General features: G+C 39.8%; 1 long non-coding RNA gene across 1 annotated transcript; it reads right to left on the bottom strand.

Annotated features, from left to right (window-relative positions):
• Positions 1–985: 985 nt before the first annotated feature.
• LOC125750173 (uncharacterized) lies at positions 986–13125 on the bottom strand. The gene is made up of 3 exons (XR_007400301.1): positions 13010–13125; positions 7440–7530; positions 986–1445 (listed from the first exon to the last, which is right to left on the bottom strand). It is a non-coding gene; the product is annotated as an uncharacterized LOC125750173 (long non-coding RNA).
• Positions 13126–18141: the final 5016 nt, after the last annotated feature.

Here is an 18141-nt window from a genome sequence, read left to right on the forward strand (position 1 = left end):
AAGTTTGTAACTAAAATAACCCTGTAGTTTCAATTCCACCATATTTCTCTGAATTGGCTCTGAAAGAGGACCAATCTTAATTATGAATTAAAGAAGTAACTTATCCTGTTTACGTATTGAATTACAAAGTGTGTGGGCTGTTGGAGACGGAGTTAAATCTTAGCCTCGTACCCCGCTCCAGCCCCAGATCGTGAATTGCCTACAACTTAACGTATATATACGCTTTAATCATTGGAGTTTAATAACCTCCCCGCAACAACACGAAGGATTGAGACTGATTTGAACTTTATGCCAGAGATCATATCCTGTCGAAATCTTTCTGCTGCTGGTCAGCTCAGTCCATCCATCCATCCATTTTCCAAACCGCTTATCCGAGGGCAGGGAATAACCCAGGATGGGGGGGCAGCAGGACACACTCACACACCATTCACCCTCACACGCACACCTATGGACAATTTAGCAAGTCCAATTAGCCTCAGCATGTTTTTGGACTGTGGGGGGAAACCGGATTACCCAGAGGAAAACATGGGGTGAACATGCAAACTCCGCACACATGTGACCCAGGCAGAGACTAGAACCCTGGTCCCAGAGGTGTGAGGCAACAGTGCTAACCACTGCACCACCATGCCACCCCCTAGCTCAGTCCAATAAGATTAAAATGTACATGAAGAGAAACATGAAGCAGTAATTAGGTAACCTGCACACAAACACGTTAACATAATAATAACTCAATACAAGAACAATAAGAGATTAAGTTTATTGACCAAGTAGGTTCACACACAGGCAATTTGTCTCCAGTTGTCAACACAGTAGATACATACATAGCTAAGACAAGATGATGGTCACATTTAGTCCAGTTGACGTATACAACATACAGGTGGTGCTGATCAACGTATAAAAAATAAAATGTCAGTACAAGGAATCTTGTAATTAATGCAATACATACAGAACAATAACTACAGTAAGTTATTTACTACATTGAAATATTGGCTGGTTGTGGGGGGGGTTACTGTGCAACTGAGCTGAGGCATCCGGGTCATTTCTTCATGAGAACGATGACTTGTGGGAAGAAACTGTGCATGTTTCTGTTTGTTTTGGAGCACAGTAATCTGCAACGCCTGCCAGAGGGGAGAAGGTCAAAGAGGTTGTGGCCCAGGTGCGAGGGATCCCTAATGATTTTCTCTGTCTGGAGGGGTGGACAGAAACTCCATTAACCCTTTCTGCAGACCTGACTATTAACGTAACCCATCACTGTCTTCTGTAGTGCTTGATGTAAACCTGACTGTGATAGACAAACTGAGAGCAGACGTGCTCTCAGACATGGTGACTTTTGTGGAAACGAATCTGTAGAGTGGTAGGTTGAGCTTCCTCAGCTGACTCTGGAAGAACATCATCTGCTGGGTCTATTTTACGATGGTCTTCATGTTGGTCTCCGATTTCAGGCCCTGGGAGATTGTAGATCCCAGAAATAAAAATGTTTCCATGACCGATACTGTGCTGTTGGGTACAGATTATTATTGTTAGACATATTTCCCCTTTTCACCAGTGCGTTTGCATTTCTGCACGTCTGCGTATTTATAGAGATGATTACATGCCCCGTATGTCAGCCTAACAGATGCAACAGTTAAATCTGAAAAATCCAGTGCACTTTGCCCACACTGCACTTTTTCCTACATTTATGTGTTGTTACATCTCTTGTATTGATTATTTGTGCAATCACCACTGTAACTGATATATCGTGTGGGTACCCCTAGCTCCCCTGTGATTTAGTGTATGTTCATTCTCTGTTTTTATTTATTGGCTATTATTCCCTTCTCCCCCTTCATGTGTTGCACTCGTTTTGTTTACAGTCTCTGCAGTTTACAGTATGTATATATATATTGCACCGCAGTCTTGGGGAATGATGTTTTGTCCGACTGTATGCTGTAGATTGTATATAGATAGTATGACAATAAATATCCCCTTCACTTGACTTCATTTCTTCTGTAGAGTGGCCAAAATTGAATTGCACCCCTTCCTTATCTAATACGTTACATTTTCATTATGACAATGAAATGAATTTGGCAAGATATTTTCTGGACAAAAAAAAAAAAAATCTGTTTTCTTTTGCTTTGATAGGTAAACTTGTACAGCATCCTACAGAAATCTTCTGTAAAACTATCTTCTGTTCTTTATGCAGCCTGATGTCCTCATATTTTAGAACTGAAGCAGCTGTAACGGAAGATGTCCCGGTCTAATGAGTCACACTTTCTGTTACATCTTGTTGACCGCCGGTGCATGTGCATCATGATCCTGGTGAAGAGATGGCACCCGCAAAGAAGGCAGTGTAGGCAATGTGATGCTCTAGGCAATGTTTTGCTGGGAAACCTTGGGTCCTGGCATTCATTTGGATGTTACTTTGACATGTACCACATCCCTAAACATTGTGGCAGACCAAGTACACCCCTTCATAGGAACCCCAGGTATTCCCAGATGGCAGTGACATCTTTCAGCGGGATAATGCGCTCTGCCACACTGAAAAAAATGGTCAGGAATGGTTTGAGGAACATGAAAAAGAGTTAAAAATGTTGACTTGCACTCAAAATTCCCCAGATCCCAAACCAATCAAGCATCTGTGGGATGAAGTCTGATCCATGGAGGCCCCACCTTGTACACTTACACACTGTCAGAATTAAAAGTACCCATTTGTAACTGTACAATTACTTGTAACTGGGGTTGTGCCCTCAAAGGTCTGCCAATTGTACCCTAGCTGTAGGTACAGTAAATGTACCTTTTAGTCTAAATTAAGGTACAAAAATGTACTCTGAGGAACATTTTTTGTACCATTGAGGGTTAATGCTGTTTGTACTTTGAGTAATAAAACTGTAACCAGGGCTATGCCCTTTTTTTCCGACAGTGCCGAATTTAAAGGATTTGCTTCTAACGTCTTGGTGCCAGATACCACAGGACACCAACAGAGGTCTTCTGGAGTCCATGGCCCGATGGGTCACAGCTGTTTTGGCACCACAAAGGGGACCTACAGTAGCAGACGGGTGATTTTTATGTTATGGCTGATTGATGTACGTTAGTCGAAGTAGGTGAAAAAAATTGATATTAGACAACTCAGAGAAAACTGAATTTTACTAATCAGACAGTACTTGAGATTAATAGAATTTCAGCTACTAGCAAAAACCTTTTCTTTTGAGAAAACGTTGCAATTTTATACGCTTCTGGTGGCAGAAACATACTTTAATTCTGTAAATACATAATATCCAACTTAGTATATTAGAAATTCTTATTCTGATCATTGTCTTTATGGAACATAAACAGCTTGTGATTGTATTTGGAACTCATTGCTGAATGATTTATTAATTCTTTTTCCCATGTTAATGACAAATTCTTTGATTTATATAGTTGATTTATATAGTTAACAGGGACAGTACAGGTGTTTGTGAGACCAGATCGGAGAATATCTCAGAGGCTTTGCCTTCTGATGCATGGCTGATGGACCTGAAGTATCCAGCAAGTCTTGGCAGAGAACATTTGGTATAGATGTGTGAAATGTGTGTGCTCCCTATATCATAGAATAATTTAGTAGGAACATGTGATACAATTGTGAGTAATCTTGATTTATTCACATTTCCGAAAATTTGATCAGATTTTTTTTGAAGACATAAATACAGTGCTATCTATGAATCACACAGAACATTTTGCATTGCCAGATATTTATAATAAATTGTATTATTATGATTTAGATGAATATCAGATCAAATTTTATGAGCAATTCCTGCAGACATTCAGATAATTCTTAGATATTGACAAACATTTCACAGACTTTTCAGTCTAGCATTGTATGTCTCACAAAGTAAGCAAAATGCCCTGTAGAAAAATTAATGTGTTGTAATATTCGTTTGATTCAATACTCATTTAGTTTTCCTTTGTGCTACGTGTCTATCGGTAGATGGCTGACACTTATCAATTCCTTTTGGACAAGGTCATCTGGGCAAAAAAAAATCAATCAATACTCATCCCTACAGGCAAATGAGATGAGCCACCCCAAGATGACTGAATTCATTCCCTCTTCCAGCAGGGGGAACCTTGAGGGTTCTTTTTAATCAACCATATGTATGAAACAGGGACTATCGTGGTGGATGTGGTCCTCCTTGCCTCACAATGCCAACTTATCAGGTTTCCTCAGTCGCCTCAGGAAACATTGTTAGCACTGATTAAGGCCTCTCTGCAGCTGTGCTGGACACACAATCCCTTGCCAAACAGATTTACTGATGAGGTCCATGCGGATCCCACTGTAATCCCCCCACACCTGTGCTCCTGAAGACCAGAGAGCACCTACTTTCCCAGCATTCTGTGCCACACACGGCCCACTTGACTGAAGATGAGCACCAGGAGTCAACGGGTGTGTCCAGAATCTCATACTTACAAAGTAGGTATTGAATTTAGTCAGATGCCTACTGCTCGAGCATTAATGCAGTACATACTATGCACAAGGACAGTGTGCATGCATTCTGACACGCCAGGATCACCATTTAGTACATTTAGTTTGACTGGCATGAAAGCTATAAACTATTAAAATAAACATATTTGAGTCAACTTAAGTTATTGGGTATTGTTTTCTACTTAAATTTGTGCAGAGATGGTACTTCGTCCACCATAAATGACAAAAAGTTTCTGAGCAAGTGACATTCTTCTTCTCTGGTTGCTGCTTCAGTGGCCTTGTGGGATAGCGTAGCGTCCATCGGTTACACATTTCGGAATTTCGCAGAATGTAGTATGTCTTCCGGGTACCGTTTCATCCAAACTGAGGATTCAGACATACTGCTAACACTGCATACTATATTTTGTCTTCTACATAGCAAACAAGTATGCGATTTCAGACGCTAAGGCTTCCGTATGTGGGACCGCAAGCATAGGGGCGATTGGGGCGGTGGTGAGATCAGCTTGGAGAGTTGTGATAGCAATCTGTTAAGCAACAGGCAAAGAAAATACAGTTTCATAAGCTATGTTGCCTTAGAGGAACCACATGCTCCTGTTAGTCCGCCTCTCAGCTCGGTCCGCGACAGGTCCAATCTTGTTGCTTATCTGCACAGCACTGCAGCACATCCCACGGATGCTACCCACCCAGACCCAGCCAGCCAATTCCCTTTTATCTTCGCTATTTGTGCTTTGAATCCATGCAGGCCTCAACCAACTGGAAGTCATGGTGGGGTAAGATGCATGCCGTAGGCTACTGACTCAGCGGTTGTGCAACACTACGTTAGCATGTCAGCAGGTAACGTGGAAGCTCATGGCCCCTGAAGCCAGTGGTGGAAACAGAATCGATGGCGCTGATTACAGTCACGTAATAAATGGGCTCAGTACATCGTGTCACGTCACATGACAGCACTTTATGTTCCTGGAGTACACATAGCCGTGACAGGTGGGATGAAGCAGTACAGCTCATCAGTCACCTGACTGCCCCCTCCCAGACAGCGAGGGACCCTGCCTCGGCCTCCTGCGGTGCTTGCTGTCGTTTTCATTCCTCTAAGCTGTGTGCTGGGAATTTGAACGTGTTGAAAATGAACTGCTAAGAATGACATATTGTGTTCGTGTGCGTGTGTGCCACAATGCTAAAAGCCAGTAACGTTTTACAGTCCCCACAAGGATACCCTCGATTTCATAACAATCTGTGACTACAGTCAAAAAATTAAAAATGTGAAAAGTCTTGCGTTTTGTTACTTATGGTTAAGGTTAGAGCTGGGTAGGGGTTACAGTTGTCATTGTTGGGATTAGGGTTATACCCATACTAATAAATGCAGAGTCTCCATAAATATATGAATGCATGAACTGTGTGTTAGTGAGTGAGTGAGTGAGTGAGTGAGTGAGTGAGTGAGTGAGTGAGCATGAACACTTGAGATGGCTTGGCCTCCCACCCAAGGTGTTGCCTGCCTACACCATACTTTGATTATGGCTGGCAGCTCACTGTTAAAATGGAGGGACCACCTTCAGCTGTGCGGCATTACAAAAAACACAAAATGTCAATTGATAAAGCAAAGCCCCTCGTCCATTATTCTCACATATGAAAAGCTGCTGTAGATCGTTTGTCTGATGATCCTGTGGACTTTGTCTAATTGTAGGCATACGGCACTCTTTGTGACCAGAGACTGAATGGATGAGTGGATCTGCAGTAAGTTAGAAGGTAACATTTAACTTCATACAATCTTACTATATTTTTACAGAAACAAAAGTAAATTTGCTGTATCATTTACCTGTGTATTGATTATTCCTAAACTCTATGACAAACTCCTCAAACAAAACAACAATAACAATAATAATAATAATAATAATTCTGCAACCAGATGAGCAGTAAGAAGATATATGGATGGATGGATGGATGGAAGTAATAATATTAGTTTTTTCTGTTTGCAGAAGGTCATCTACTGTCTTCTAACTTCTGACAAGAAAAGCTTACAAAGAATACAAAGACGTTGATTGTTAAACAGGATGAGCAGTTGGAAGATGGACGGATGATTGTTATTCCAGACCTGACAGTCACATGACTTCCTGCAACAGCCAAGGCAATAGAGAGTATTGAACGATGCCTAGTCGTTGTCCCCTGCCAAGTCACTGCATAGCTAAAAGCTGTTATACTCTATTCTAATTATGTTTTAGTTTAAGCAATAATGACTCCAATATATCTAGACCTCTTGGCTTTTTTTTTGTCATGCTTTTATGAAATCATATCAAGAGAATTTTATTTTAACCACAGTTCATTGCTTCTTTAGGCTGGCAGGTCTATTGTTGTGTTATGCCGCCGTTAAAGGGTCTTAAAATTAACTGGCAGGGAGGGGCGTCCCTCACTTCTGTCCTGGGAGGGGGTCGCAGGCGTCTGGGGGTTGTGGTGCTAATTAGTTTCACCTGTCCTCCATTTCCTGTATACGGCATAAGCTGCCGTGTTCTTTTCGCCGTCAGTAAATCGCACCATGCTTGACATCTCGGTCAGTGGCACGCTTCCATTTCGCTTGTCCTGACCACGCCCAAGCTTCAGTTTTTTGTTCTTCTAGAAACTTCTGCACCGGGCCTTTGTGCTGCTGCGCGCCGATCCCTGCCCTGCCTTGGCTCCATTGTTTCTGGCAAGGAAAACCTCTACCCACAACAACCTTAGCCTTCCCGGCCCAAACTCCATGTGTCACATGCCACAGTTCACCATACACACTAAAGCTGCTCACATTACCCCATAATATTTTTTAAAACAAAAACACTGCATAGTATTTACCATAATACCTATAATATCACTACCTGACCTTTTCAAAATTCTTAACGTAAGATATCCAAGGGAAATTGAATTCATACTTTAGATCTATTTTAAAGGATGTACGCAGGGGGTAACCACCTGACAGGCACTACAGCTCTCTGTGCCTTTCCCAGAATAGCTGATAACTGTATCTTCCAGATAGATAATTTACCTCATATGCATGATGACAAGGCTGTATCAGCATGAGGAGGCTTGAGTTTCTCCCGGTGACAGTTCGTCCAGTGAGAATCAGCCGGGATGGTCTGAAGCAGAGATTGTACTTTTACATGCGGTCCAGTCAAAAAACAAAACGTCACATGCTACAATTCATGCTACCAAGCGGCAACTAACACTTACAGTGTCCAATTGGCCAACGAGCCGCTTTGTCACCATACACAATAGATGACTGATGCGGAGCGGTCGTGTTCAAACTGAATTTTATAAAAGGCGCGGGCAGTGGGGGAGATAGAGTTCAAGTTAATGTTCAGTTAGTCCTCTCTTCAGGCTGCATTGTTTGCACCTGCAGTTGTCACAAAAGGATCCGTTTCCCTTTGTCACCCCAATGAAACAGAAACTCGGGAACATTTGTGAGTAAACAAAATGCAGTAAACAATATACATTCGCAAAAAAACATTTTTAAAACAGATGCCCTCCTTTTATTTTGCATCCTGAGTTCAGTGTTATGTGTAACACTAGATGACAGCTTGGGGTTTGAAGGACAGACTGCGTTACAAGAGCATAAATAATTAGGCAACACTTTACTTGAAGCTCTCATCTATAATGCACTTCATGATGGATGACAAGGCATCTTATACCGACCATTATAATGCATTACGGATTCTCTGTAATACATTACGAAGGCATTTATTATATTTGATATCTGATCATAAATGAAAGCGTTATCGGAGCTTATGAAGTATAATAACATGCCTTATGACTGTAGAAAGAAGATGCTGTAATGCTTTATAAATTCCTATACGGACCATAATAATGCATTATAGATGTATTATGAAGGTGTCTATAATGCATTATAGATGAAAGCTTCAAGTAAAGTGTTACCAGTAATTACATTCATTAATCAAGCTTAGCTGAGAAAGGAAAGGGTAGTAGTCATTTCTGAAGGATCCATGGATTTATGCTGCAGTGTTGAAAGACCTGCTGTTGTAAAGTTCACTAGATGGCAGCAATCATAAGTAAAGAAATGCACTGTATCGCAAACCACTGCACAAAGCCACAGAGGAAGGTGGTCGATTAGCATTAGCAATTAGTGCTCCTGGTCTCACTTTACAGCAGCCACAAATCTGTATTTCACAAATGAATAAATTTAATTGATGTGAAAGTACCGCTTTACTATGCTTTGCTTGTTTCATCTTTAAAAACTGGTGGTGGACATGTAGCTGAGCAGAGGAAATGAGCTACAAAAATAAACAGTTTATGTGCATTAATGTGTTTAATTTTACTCTGCAGGGACCTCCGGTTTTAGGGGCCGCCATAAATTTGCCTAGACAAATATTTACCTCTACGAATACCCAAGTGTGAAAAGATGACCAGATCTCTTCAAAACATGCATTCTTCCATGTCTTCAGCACATCGGACGAGAAAGTCTTAGGGCATGACTTGCTGGCTATTTGTCATGAGCAGCTCCCTAGAAGGATTCTGACAACCCAAAGGTATCGCATGTGGTCTGCTCGCCACGTTCACTCTGCTTGCTGTGCCACTGTACTTCCCTATTACTGTGCATCAATGATCAAAGGAGCAGTAGTTTGCATTTTACGGACTTGTCATGGTGTGAGATTCACCGAAACTTTTCTCTCACTAATTGACTTAAATTCAAATTCAAATTCAAATTTTATTTGTCACATACACAGTCATACACAGTACGATACGTAGTGAAAGGCTTAAACAACTGCTCGTGACCTAAAAATAAGACTATGAATAGGAATAGGAAATAAATGTGAGAATTAAAATAAAAGGTAAATTTAACTAGGAAAGAATAAAAATAAAATATAAAAATTAAAGTCAGAATAAAATAACTGTACAACAAAACACACAATATAGAAAATATATAAAGAATATATAAGAAATATAGAACAATAAGAGCAGCTGTACGAGTAGGTATATATTTATGTATTAAGACATAAGAACAGTATTTTTTATCCCAATGCGGTAACCAGGTTGAACTGGACACTAAAGGAATCTCACATATAACCTCTATGCATCACACCACCATTTACTATTTGTTACATTTGTACTTTTGAACATATTTATTGACTATCTGGTAACGCTTTACATTAACGGCACCTTCATAATGCTTTTGTATTGCATTTATAAAACATTCACTGCACCTTCATAATGTATTCAATTAAGTATTCATAAACATCATGCATGTATACCTTAACATCCTAACATCCCTTAACAGATGTACTATACATTAATAACAAACATTATATAATAATAACAAATATTATAAGTGTATAATCATGTAATGTTTGTTAATGTATATTAAAGCTGTTAAAGGATGTTAGGATGTTAAAGTATACTTGAATGCTGCTTATGAATGTTCTATGAATGCATTATGAAGGTGCACTGAATGTAAAGCATTACCGACTATTTCGTACATATTGTTTACATATTACATGACTTGTCTTGTGTGCCCTGAGATGGGTTGGCACCCCATCCTGGGTCATTCCCGTCTTTGTGTCCGTAGCTTCCGGGATAGACTCCGGACCCCCACAATTCTGAATTGGACAAGTGAATACAGAAAATGAATGGATAGATGGATAGATGTTTTGCGTTTTTGTTTGCACAGGGAGTTGCTGACTCAATCTCATTGTGTTGTCTCGTACAAAGATTTGAATTTTGAATCTCGAATAAGGTGCCGCCCATAATAATTTTTACCACGGATGATTTACTTTGCATCCGGGGTGCATCACAATTGATGTGGATGCCATAGGATATGACTGATCTCCTACAAACATAACTGAGATCTGAGTCATCCTACTGCCATCTTCCAGGTGCCTGCTTAGCTGAGTACCTTTGAAAAGGAGGGTCGTGTTACATTCACCTTCTCCAGAGTTGCTCATTTTTTAAAAAATAAGGCTTCTTGGAAAATAAATTGTTGAAACTATAGTTTTAGTTGGTCCATTTCACTGGTTCCACATAAGGCTATTTAAAAATTGGTTCAAGGAATTCCCTTCTCCAAAACTGGAAAATTACTGCGTAATTTTTAAACATTTTAATAACATTTCTAGAATGTTCCAAAGTGGCTGATCATGCTGTTCGTAGAAATCAGGCATGGTTCACACGTGACTCACATGTGGGTAATGTGGGTTAGATCTTTATTATTTTGGTATTCAGAATGATGACTAACAGCAGATCAAACAGGGACCTGATGTTTTGATTAGGTGGATGAGCAGCATGTAATGACCTCTTTGGAGGAGAAATTCATATTTTGGGGGGTGCTAGGCACTAATACAAGCTAGGACAACCAGAGAAAATCAAACTATATCCATAGAGTATCAAAGACCATTTTTACAACAGAGTAAACCGAGGTACGAGAAAAGAAACAAGACTATTATGACTGTCCAGGCATTGTTACATGAAATGCATTTTTCATTTTCTAACCATCCATCCATTTTCTATACCCACTATACACTTTTCTATACACACTTGTTCTATACACAGATTGTCACCTCCTGCCCGCCATGTCCACCTGACCCTCCTGTCTCCGCCCTATTATGGTCCTAACAAGCCACGCCTGTTATTCGTTTGTCTTACCTTTTGTTCCTAACTCTCATTTTGATCACTCCCAGCTGCCTATCATTAGCTCCTTCGTTAGTCTTGTTTATATGTGCTTCCCAGGCCTGTCTTCCCCTGTCCAGTCATTTATGTTGTGACTTTTTTCAGCCTGTGGTTGTTCTAGCATTCTCGTTCTTTCTTAAGTTCAGTTCAGTAAAAACCTTCTTTTTGTTTCGACCAACGCCTGCCCTTGAGTCATCTGCCTGCTCTTTTATACTTTTTTCCCTTTGATAGTTATATAGAGGTTTATAGTTTTCAATAACAATAAAATCTCTTATCTTAAAATAATTTATCATCAACTGCTTGGATATGTTATAAACTGCACAGATCCGTTGCTTCTGTTCGAGTTCTGATGATTCTGGGCTCCCATCTTACAGCCACTCACCCTGTCCAGGGTTGAGAGCTGTAATAAATTCCTTTTAACACACTTGGGAAGATTTCATTTTTCACTCAGTGAACAATCTGTAATTTGTAAACCCCCCGTAGAATTAAAAAGGCCCACTGTGCTTTATCCACGCTTCCATGTTAACAAAATTAGGAGACGGCTAAAAGCGACCGCAAAGCAGTAATGCATTCTCAAAATGATCTCACCTTTCTCATATCCTACCACACAATAGCAGGGCCACTAATGAACTATGTTGACTCTTATTTCATTTGATTGAATCTCACAGCCCTATTCAAAACATCTTGGCAACAGCCGTTGTATGGTGCTGGACTTGAGTATTATTTGGTAATTGCTAAGCTAAATGTTCATGAATCACGGGGCACTTGTGGTGTGAAAGTGTAACTGACTAGGTGAACTTAAAACAACAGGGAAAAGGAAAATTCTTTAAAAGGGTTGTGCGATTATGCATGGGTGCTCTGAACAAAAAAGGTTTGGTTTATGCTGAAACCAGCCTCTGGTGTGATATAGGTGACTTAGTACTATCTTACCCAGTTACAACACTTGGCATCAGAATTATATAAAAGCACAGAATAAGGTGGGTAAATAAAAACAATTTATTTTAACTTATATATTGTTAGTCCATTGTATTGTCTTTAGTGTCTTGTTTTTCTTTGTTGATATTGTTCTGTGCATTTGCAGTGAATAAATCTGTGTGGATTTTTCTATGAACAGCTAGCACTACCTTCCAGCACAATAGAGCATTTCACAATAGAAAGCTTTAATTGTCATTAAAGACACTGATGGCTCAATTGCTTAGACAAAGAAATGGATTTGAATACAGAAAAGATTTACTTTTAATTGAATTCACCATGGTATACGACAGGATGTATATTATAACTAGTAAAACGACATGCCCTATATTTTTTAATTATATATTAAATAATAACCCACGGGATGTTTTGGGCTGTATAAGCTTCTGAAATCTTACTTGCCTATTTAAAGGTTAATTTGACTCACGCCTACGGACAGGATCAGTATGAACGCATCCTCACAACACGGAGTGCCTGTCAGTCTACCTTCCGGCGCAGTCAAGTCGCATTCATAGAAATCCATCATAATTCAAATATAAGAACCTACAAGTGATGAACAAAACAGGCTCCGCCCACTCAGCATTTAAATGTCCAATGTGAGCGCCACTCTTTGCTTCAGAGGGTCCTGTGATCGTGGCCAAAGCGTTGAAGACCGTGTGAATATATTCCTGAGTTTAATTGCGTTCCTACAATTATCACTAAAGCGGAAGGTATCTTTAATTTTTTCCCCAATGTGTGTCTTGGTGTTGTATTAATAATGGAAAATAGTGTTTATACTAAAGAGTGATGTATAGGTTGTGCGACCATTTTTTGCCTTGTATAAAACAATACATAAACTCTGTTCTAAAATGTCTATTAAGTATTTGATTAATTCTAGAAATACTTAGACTTACTTACTTTCTGGTTGTGCATTACGTATATATGTATTTATGTATACATATTAATATTAAAAAAATAACTTTTTCTGACCTCATAGGTATCTTCAGATTTCAACGTACTTTTTTCCTGGATATATTTGCCCGTCGTTTTTGGGAACTTTGTGGAATTTGTACGTTTTCCAGGTGGTTTATAAGACCCCTCCTTCCCGGGGGGTGTGAGAACTTATTCCACAATGCGATCCATTTTCCTGGTTATTGCGTGTTGCATCAGCCTGCTCTCCGTGCAGCAGCTCCTGGCTTTACCTCTTGGAATCAGGCTTGAAAGTTACGACAGGTAAGAAATGGCTGGATTTTAGCGCAATGCTACTTTGTTCTTTATGCTGATAGGCTGAAGCTGGATGAATCACTAAAAACGCTCGTGAAACTGTGGATTGTGTCATGAAAACTTTATTTTGAAATGTATATTTTGTTTTCAGGGAAATGGAAAACAATACGTATATATATATTTAGGCATTACAATATTGGGTGCATAGCTTTTTAATAGTTGAATGGAGTTGGATAAACGCAGCAGAAATTGGGTATGAGCACTTAACAATTGGAAACAAGAATCTGACAGTTGTAAGATTGTGGGGTGGGCGTTGAAGTTGCCTTCTTTACTTTTTCCGCGAAATCGTTATGGATGTGCAGTAGCAGATAGTATCTTTATTGGGACCGTACCATATCGGGAATATTACAAGGTCAATGACTGACGGACGTGCCATAATAAACGCACACCACTTCGGTACTTGAGAAACAGCTGGAAGTTTTGAACCCGAGTTCAAAACAAATCTTTATGCTCATAATTATTAATAATATGATTTATAGAAAGATGGCAGTTTCACTGCAATGTTTTATGTCTCTAAATATGCTTATTCATAAGGGGCGGAGAGAGGGGTATTCGCCATAATTGGTTATTGCATCATCTTAACGTTGTAGAAGTTAACTCTCCTTTTATTCCTATACTCTGTCGGCATATATAGTTTAGCTTTCCTCTGTACGCCGGGATTGTTTTTTTTAATATTAAAACGGAAAACCTGGTAACAATACAACTTACCTGCTGAACTGCGTGTTACGGATAAATGGTGCGCAGAAAAACGTCCCTATAAATGCGGGATTCCACGCACAGTCGTAACATCCGTTTTAAATGAGTGGATCCAACGGAGTCTTTGCATTTCTGCTAGGTTTGATTTTAGCATGATTTGGAAGATCTAAATGCAATTCCATTTGTAAATCACGCACATTAACTGAAAATACTTTTATGCTGACCATTTAGAATATAGCAATCAGATTGATTTTTGATTTTGCTTTTTCATATAACATACGAGTTATTTTTTCTTTGAAAGTGTACACTTTAAAATATTTGAATATATATACTGTATAGCCTATTTAACTTGTAAAATATTAAGTCAAACCAATAAACATAAGTAGCCACCAGACTTGGTAACATCGCATCGTGCTCTTTCACCCTCTAAAAGAAACACAATCGTATGTTAGTTGCAGGGAAACCTTGCCAGTAAAATCACCATAAACTGAATCAGTAAAAACTGACTTTCTGTACAGACGAGGTATGATGACATAAGGACGCGCGCTAGACCAGCCGCTGCCAGAGAGCTGCGGTATTTGCATGCCCTCTCCTGGTAGTGCTTGTAGATTTAATGTTAGTTTGGCAAGACAAAATGAGATATTTCCGTTGCCGCCTACGTAGGAGGTTTAAAAAATCAGCACTGTCGAGTTATGTCGACTCAATTAATAGCGAAGTTAATAAGAATTTGTAATGCGGAAAATTTAGGAAACAAGAATTCGGATTTAAAAACAAATGAGGGTATTTTTGTGCATTTTAGGCGTAGTGTTTCAACGAGATTTAAGGCATCTGTTTACTGCGAGGATCGAATTTAAAAAGACAAAAAAGTATATAACGAAGTTTTTGTTCAATTAAACCAGTATTTATAGGGAGAGAGAGAGCTCTCGTGACATACCACGGAGTGTGTATAGACACTTTAATACTTATAAATTGCGCAAGTAGCTTTAGATATGAGTGACTGAATTGTTTATTATTGTTTGTAAGTGAACGACTAAGGAGGGAAAAGTTGTCGTGCAGCCCCCTGCAAGCTCTCCTGAGACCTTTTACAGATTAAGGGACACTGAACAAGAGGCGTCCATGAGACCATCTTGCGGGCCCTCAAGGTTGAGATGGGTTATTTCTTTTTGGGGGTGGGCATGGTGGGGAGAGTCGCCGTCCAATCGCCTCTGTGGTGGCTTTTGGTCGGCCGCTTCCACCCCCTGGCTTTTCGCATTCAGTCTTTTGGAAGTCTGGGCCCTGGGCAGAGGAACATTGTGCCGAGTGGCTTCATGCTGAGCAGTAACCTGGGAAGAATGTTTGAGGAGGCTCTTCATTCAGTCTCAGTGAGCCGCTCCAGCGTCTGCCTGCCTGGCAAAGCCCAGGACACGTCCCCACTGTGGCTAACCGGACCCCAGCAGCCCTGTTCTAGAAACTAGTTTTTTATCGGCTGTGCAGAAACCTCCTAAACTCCTAAAACTTGGTCCCCTGGGCCACTTTGTCCGATCACCCAATATTCAAAACAGTGGTGTTTGTCCCACCCAATATTTTCCCTGATTTTCTTTTAAAAATATGAATTAACTTGCCTGGAGAATTTGCTTCTCATCTAACCTACTGGCGAAGGGTAAAAAGAAAAACTTTTAGCTGGTGATTTCAGCTGGATTTGCATTAATTAATGCATAAAGTCAATATTCAGAGAGATGGGGAGCCACACGAGGACGTACAGGATAACGTCAGAGGACAGATTCTGGACTCTGCCACTTAATGGCTCTGCCCCCCCCAATATTGAAAACACAGTGACGCCCTCGAGTCCAGAAGTCCTGAAATTGCAGGGTCTGACGAACACTGAAATAAACTTGCTAAAAATCACCCCTGGCAGAAACGTTCAGCTGCTTTGCGAAGGATGGTGATTGAGGGTTCTGGCCACAACAGAGGGAACCTTAACATTTTTTCTCAATGCTGGGAGGTAAATGTGACCTTATATTGCCCTAGAGAAGCCGATTAAAACTCAAACTTTGGATAGAAAGGGACTCAAGCCAATTGAGCATAATGTCCTGCATGATAGCCATTGAATAACTGTTGCAGAAGATACCTCCTTGGGTGGTTTGGTTATCTGCAGTCCATTTGAGTAGGGTACTTAGGTATAACCAGTTCTACTGTAGGTTCTTCAGACAGCTAATGTTGAAGCTCTAAGATATGGTCGGGAAGAGGCAACCGCTTCACACCAATCACTGGACCGTTGACTCCAGGTTTGCTGCAGCTGAACTGGCATCTGGCACTGATCTATGGATCAGGAATTTAACTCTCATCTGGCTTTCGATCATCTTCTCAACACTGCCCTGGATAAAAATTAATTGATTGCACTTTATTGTAGAAATGAGATAGTGTTGGGAACAGCTCCTACAGACAGCACTACAAAGGATTACAGCAGAAGACGACATCAGAGTCCTTGAAAACACCCACATGCACTGTAACGACCACAGATAACAAGGGAAGGGCATTTACACATGGAATGGAATGTCCCACAACTGTAGTTCTATAATTTTTGTCTATTAAAATGCAATTTGGAACAAGTTATAGTTAAAATCGCTCTTTGGTATAACGGCTGACTTACATGACAATGTGGTTGCGAGCGGCAGTGTTTGATTGGGGCCACAAACAGTATGCAAAATAGCACCCTGGGAAAGCAGATTTGCTCCCTGGGCAAACAGAAAACCGCAACTCATATAACCAGCAGAAAGGGGCTAGTCAGCTAAACCCAGCCACATTCTCGCCGAGGCTAACAATTAGTAAAGCATGTCTCTAATCTAGGCGCCATGAGATTATGAGTCCTAGGTAGGCCAGACATTTAAAAAACGATAAAAACTGACATCATAAAAATGATTAGATGATTTTTTTTTGTCCTTAGTAAGAAATGAACAGCTTTGTTTGGAATATTATGATTTAAGTATGTGGTGTTCCGAACCATTCTGAATTAAAGTGAAGTGTTAAATATCTATATTTAAAATCTTTTTATTGGGTAATAAAAAAATGTTCCAGCTAGGGTTTGTTTGATATATTTATGTAGCACCATTTATTTATGCAGAAACTTGTCTATATTACAACCTAAACCTGGTAACACTTTACTTGACGTGGCACAAATAATATAGTATTATGCTATTGCGTATGTATTAACTAACTACAAATTAAGTCTTAGTTACATAGTGAACTCATGGTAATTCATCGTTAACGAATCATGAAGCACCATTTATATCAAGTAGTTACTATATTTGTTCATGATTTATACTTCAGTAGTAACTGAGTTATTACTAAGTAATTTTGTTCCATCAAGTAAAGTGTTGCAACTTAACCGGAATGGTGGTTATCTGCTCACAGCCCCCATCACTTCACCATACTAAATGGCTGTAACTCAGAAGATGGACCTGTTTTGGATGAGACACCGATACATACAGTACTGTGGAAAAGTCTTAGGCAGTCAAAATAAATGTTTAAAGCTGTTTATCTGGGAGAAAAAAAAAGACAATTTAACGTTAGAACCCATGCAAATTAAGAATAGCACAATAAAAGTGAAATGTATTCTTATACTCTAAAAGTTGGATATATAATTGGCTGGCTAGACAAACATCGCTTCAGTTCGCAAACCTCTCCACAGGGGCACCCAGTTATTCTGTGTATTTGTTAAATTTCACCACCAGCATTAATTAACATAATTAGTTTAGAAAGTCAATGAGATATTGATTAGCTGTACCAGGCATGCTTGTGGTCGAGTCAAAAAATACACGAGTGTATTGGATGAGTGCTGAAAATACTGGGGTGGTTTTAGCAGAGGTTCTGGAATGGCTAAGCTGACACACTTTGACAGGCATAATAGCATAATGTTACCGCAACATAAGGATCATTTAAACATCTTTTTCTTTGGCTGGCTAAGATTTTTGCACAGTATTGTACATAAAACACAAAAAAATAAACTTCCTCCGGAACAGATCTGGATTTTGAACCTTTTTCCTCATTGAGCACATGCTTAACAAGGCCAGTTTGAGTTGTATGTTTTTTTTTTTTTTTCGTTTTCTCAGCCGGCAAATAACCTGTCATTTTGCGCTCATCTAAATCTAGGGTCATTGTGGTCA

The sequence above is a fragment of the Brienomyrus brachyistius genome, chromosome 1, assembly GCF_023856365.1.
Source record: "Brienomyrus brachyistius isolate T26 chromosome 1, BBRACH_0.4, whole genome shotgun sequence".
Lineage (NCBI taxonomy): Eukaryota > Metazoa > Chordata > Actinopteri > Osteoglossiformes > Mormyridae > Brienomyrus > Brienomyrus brachyistius.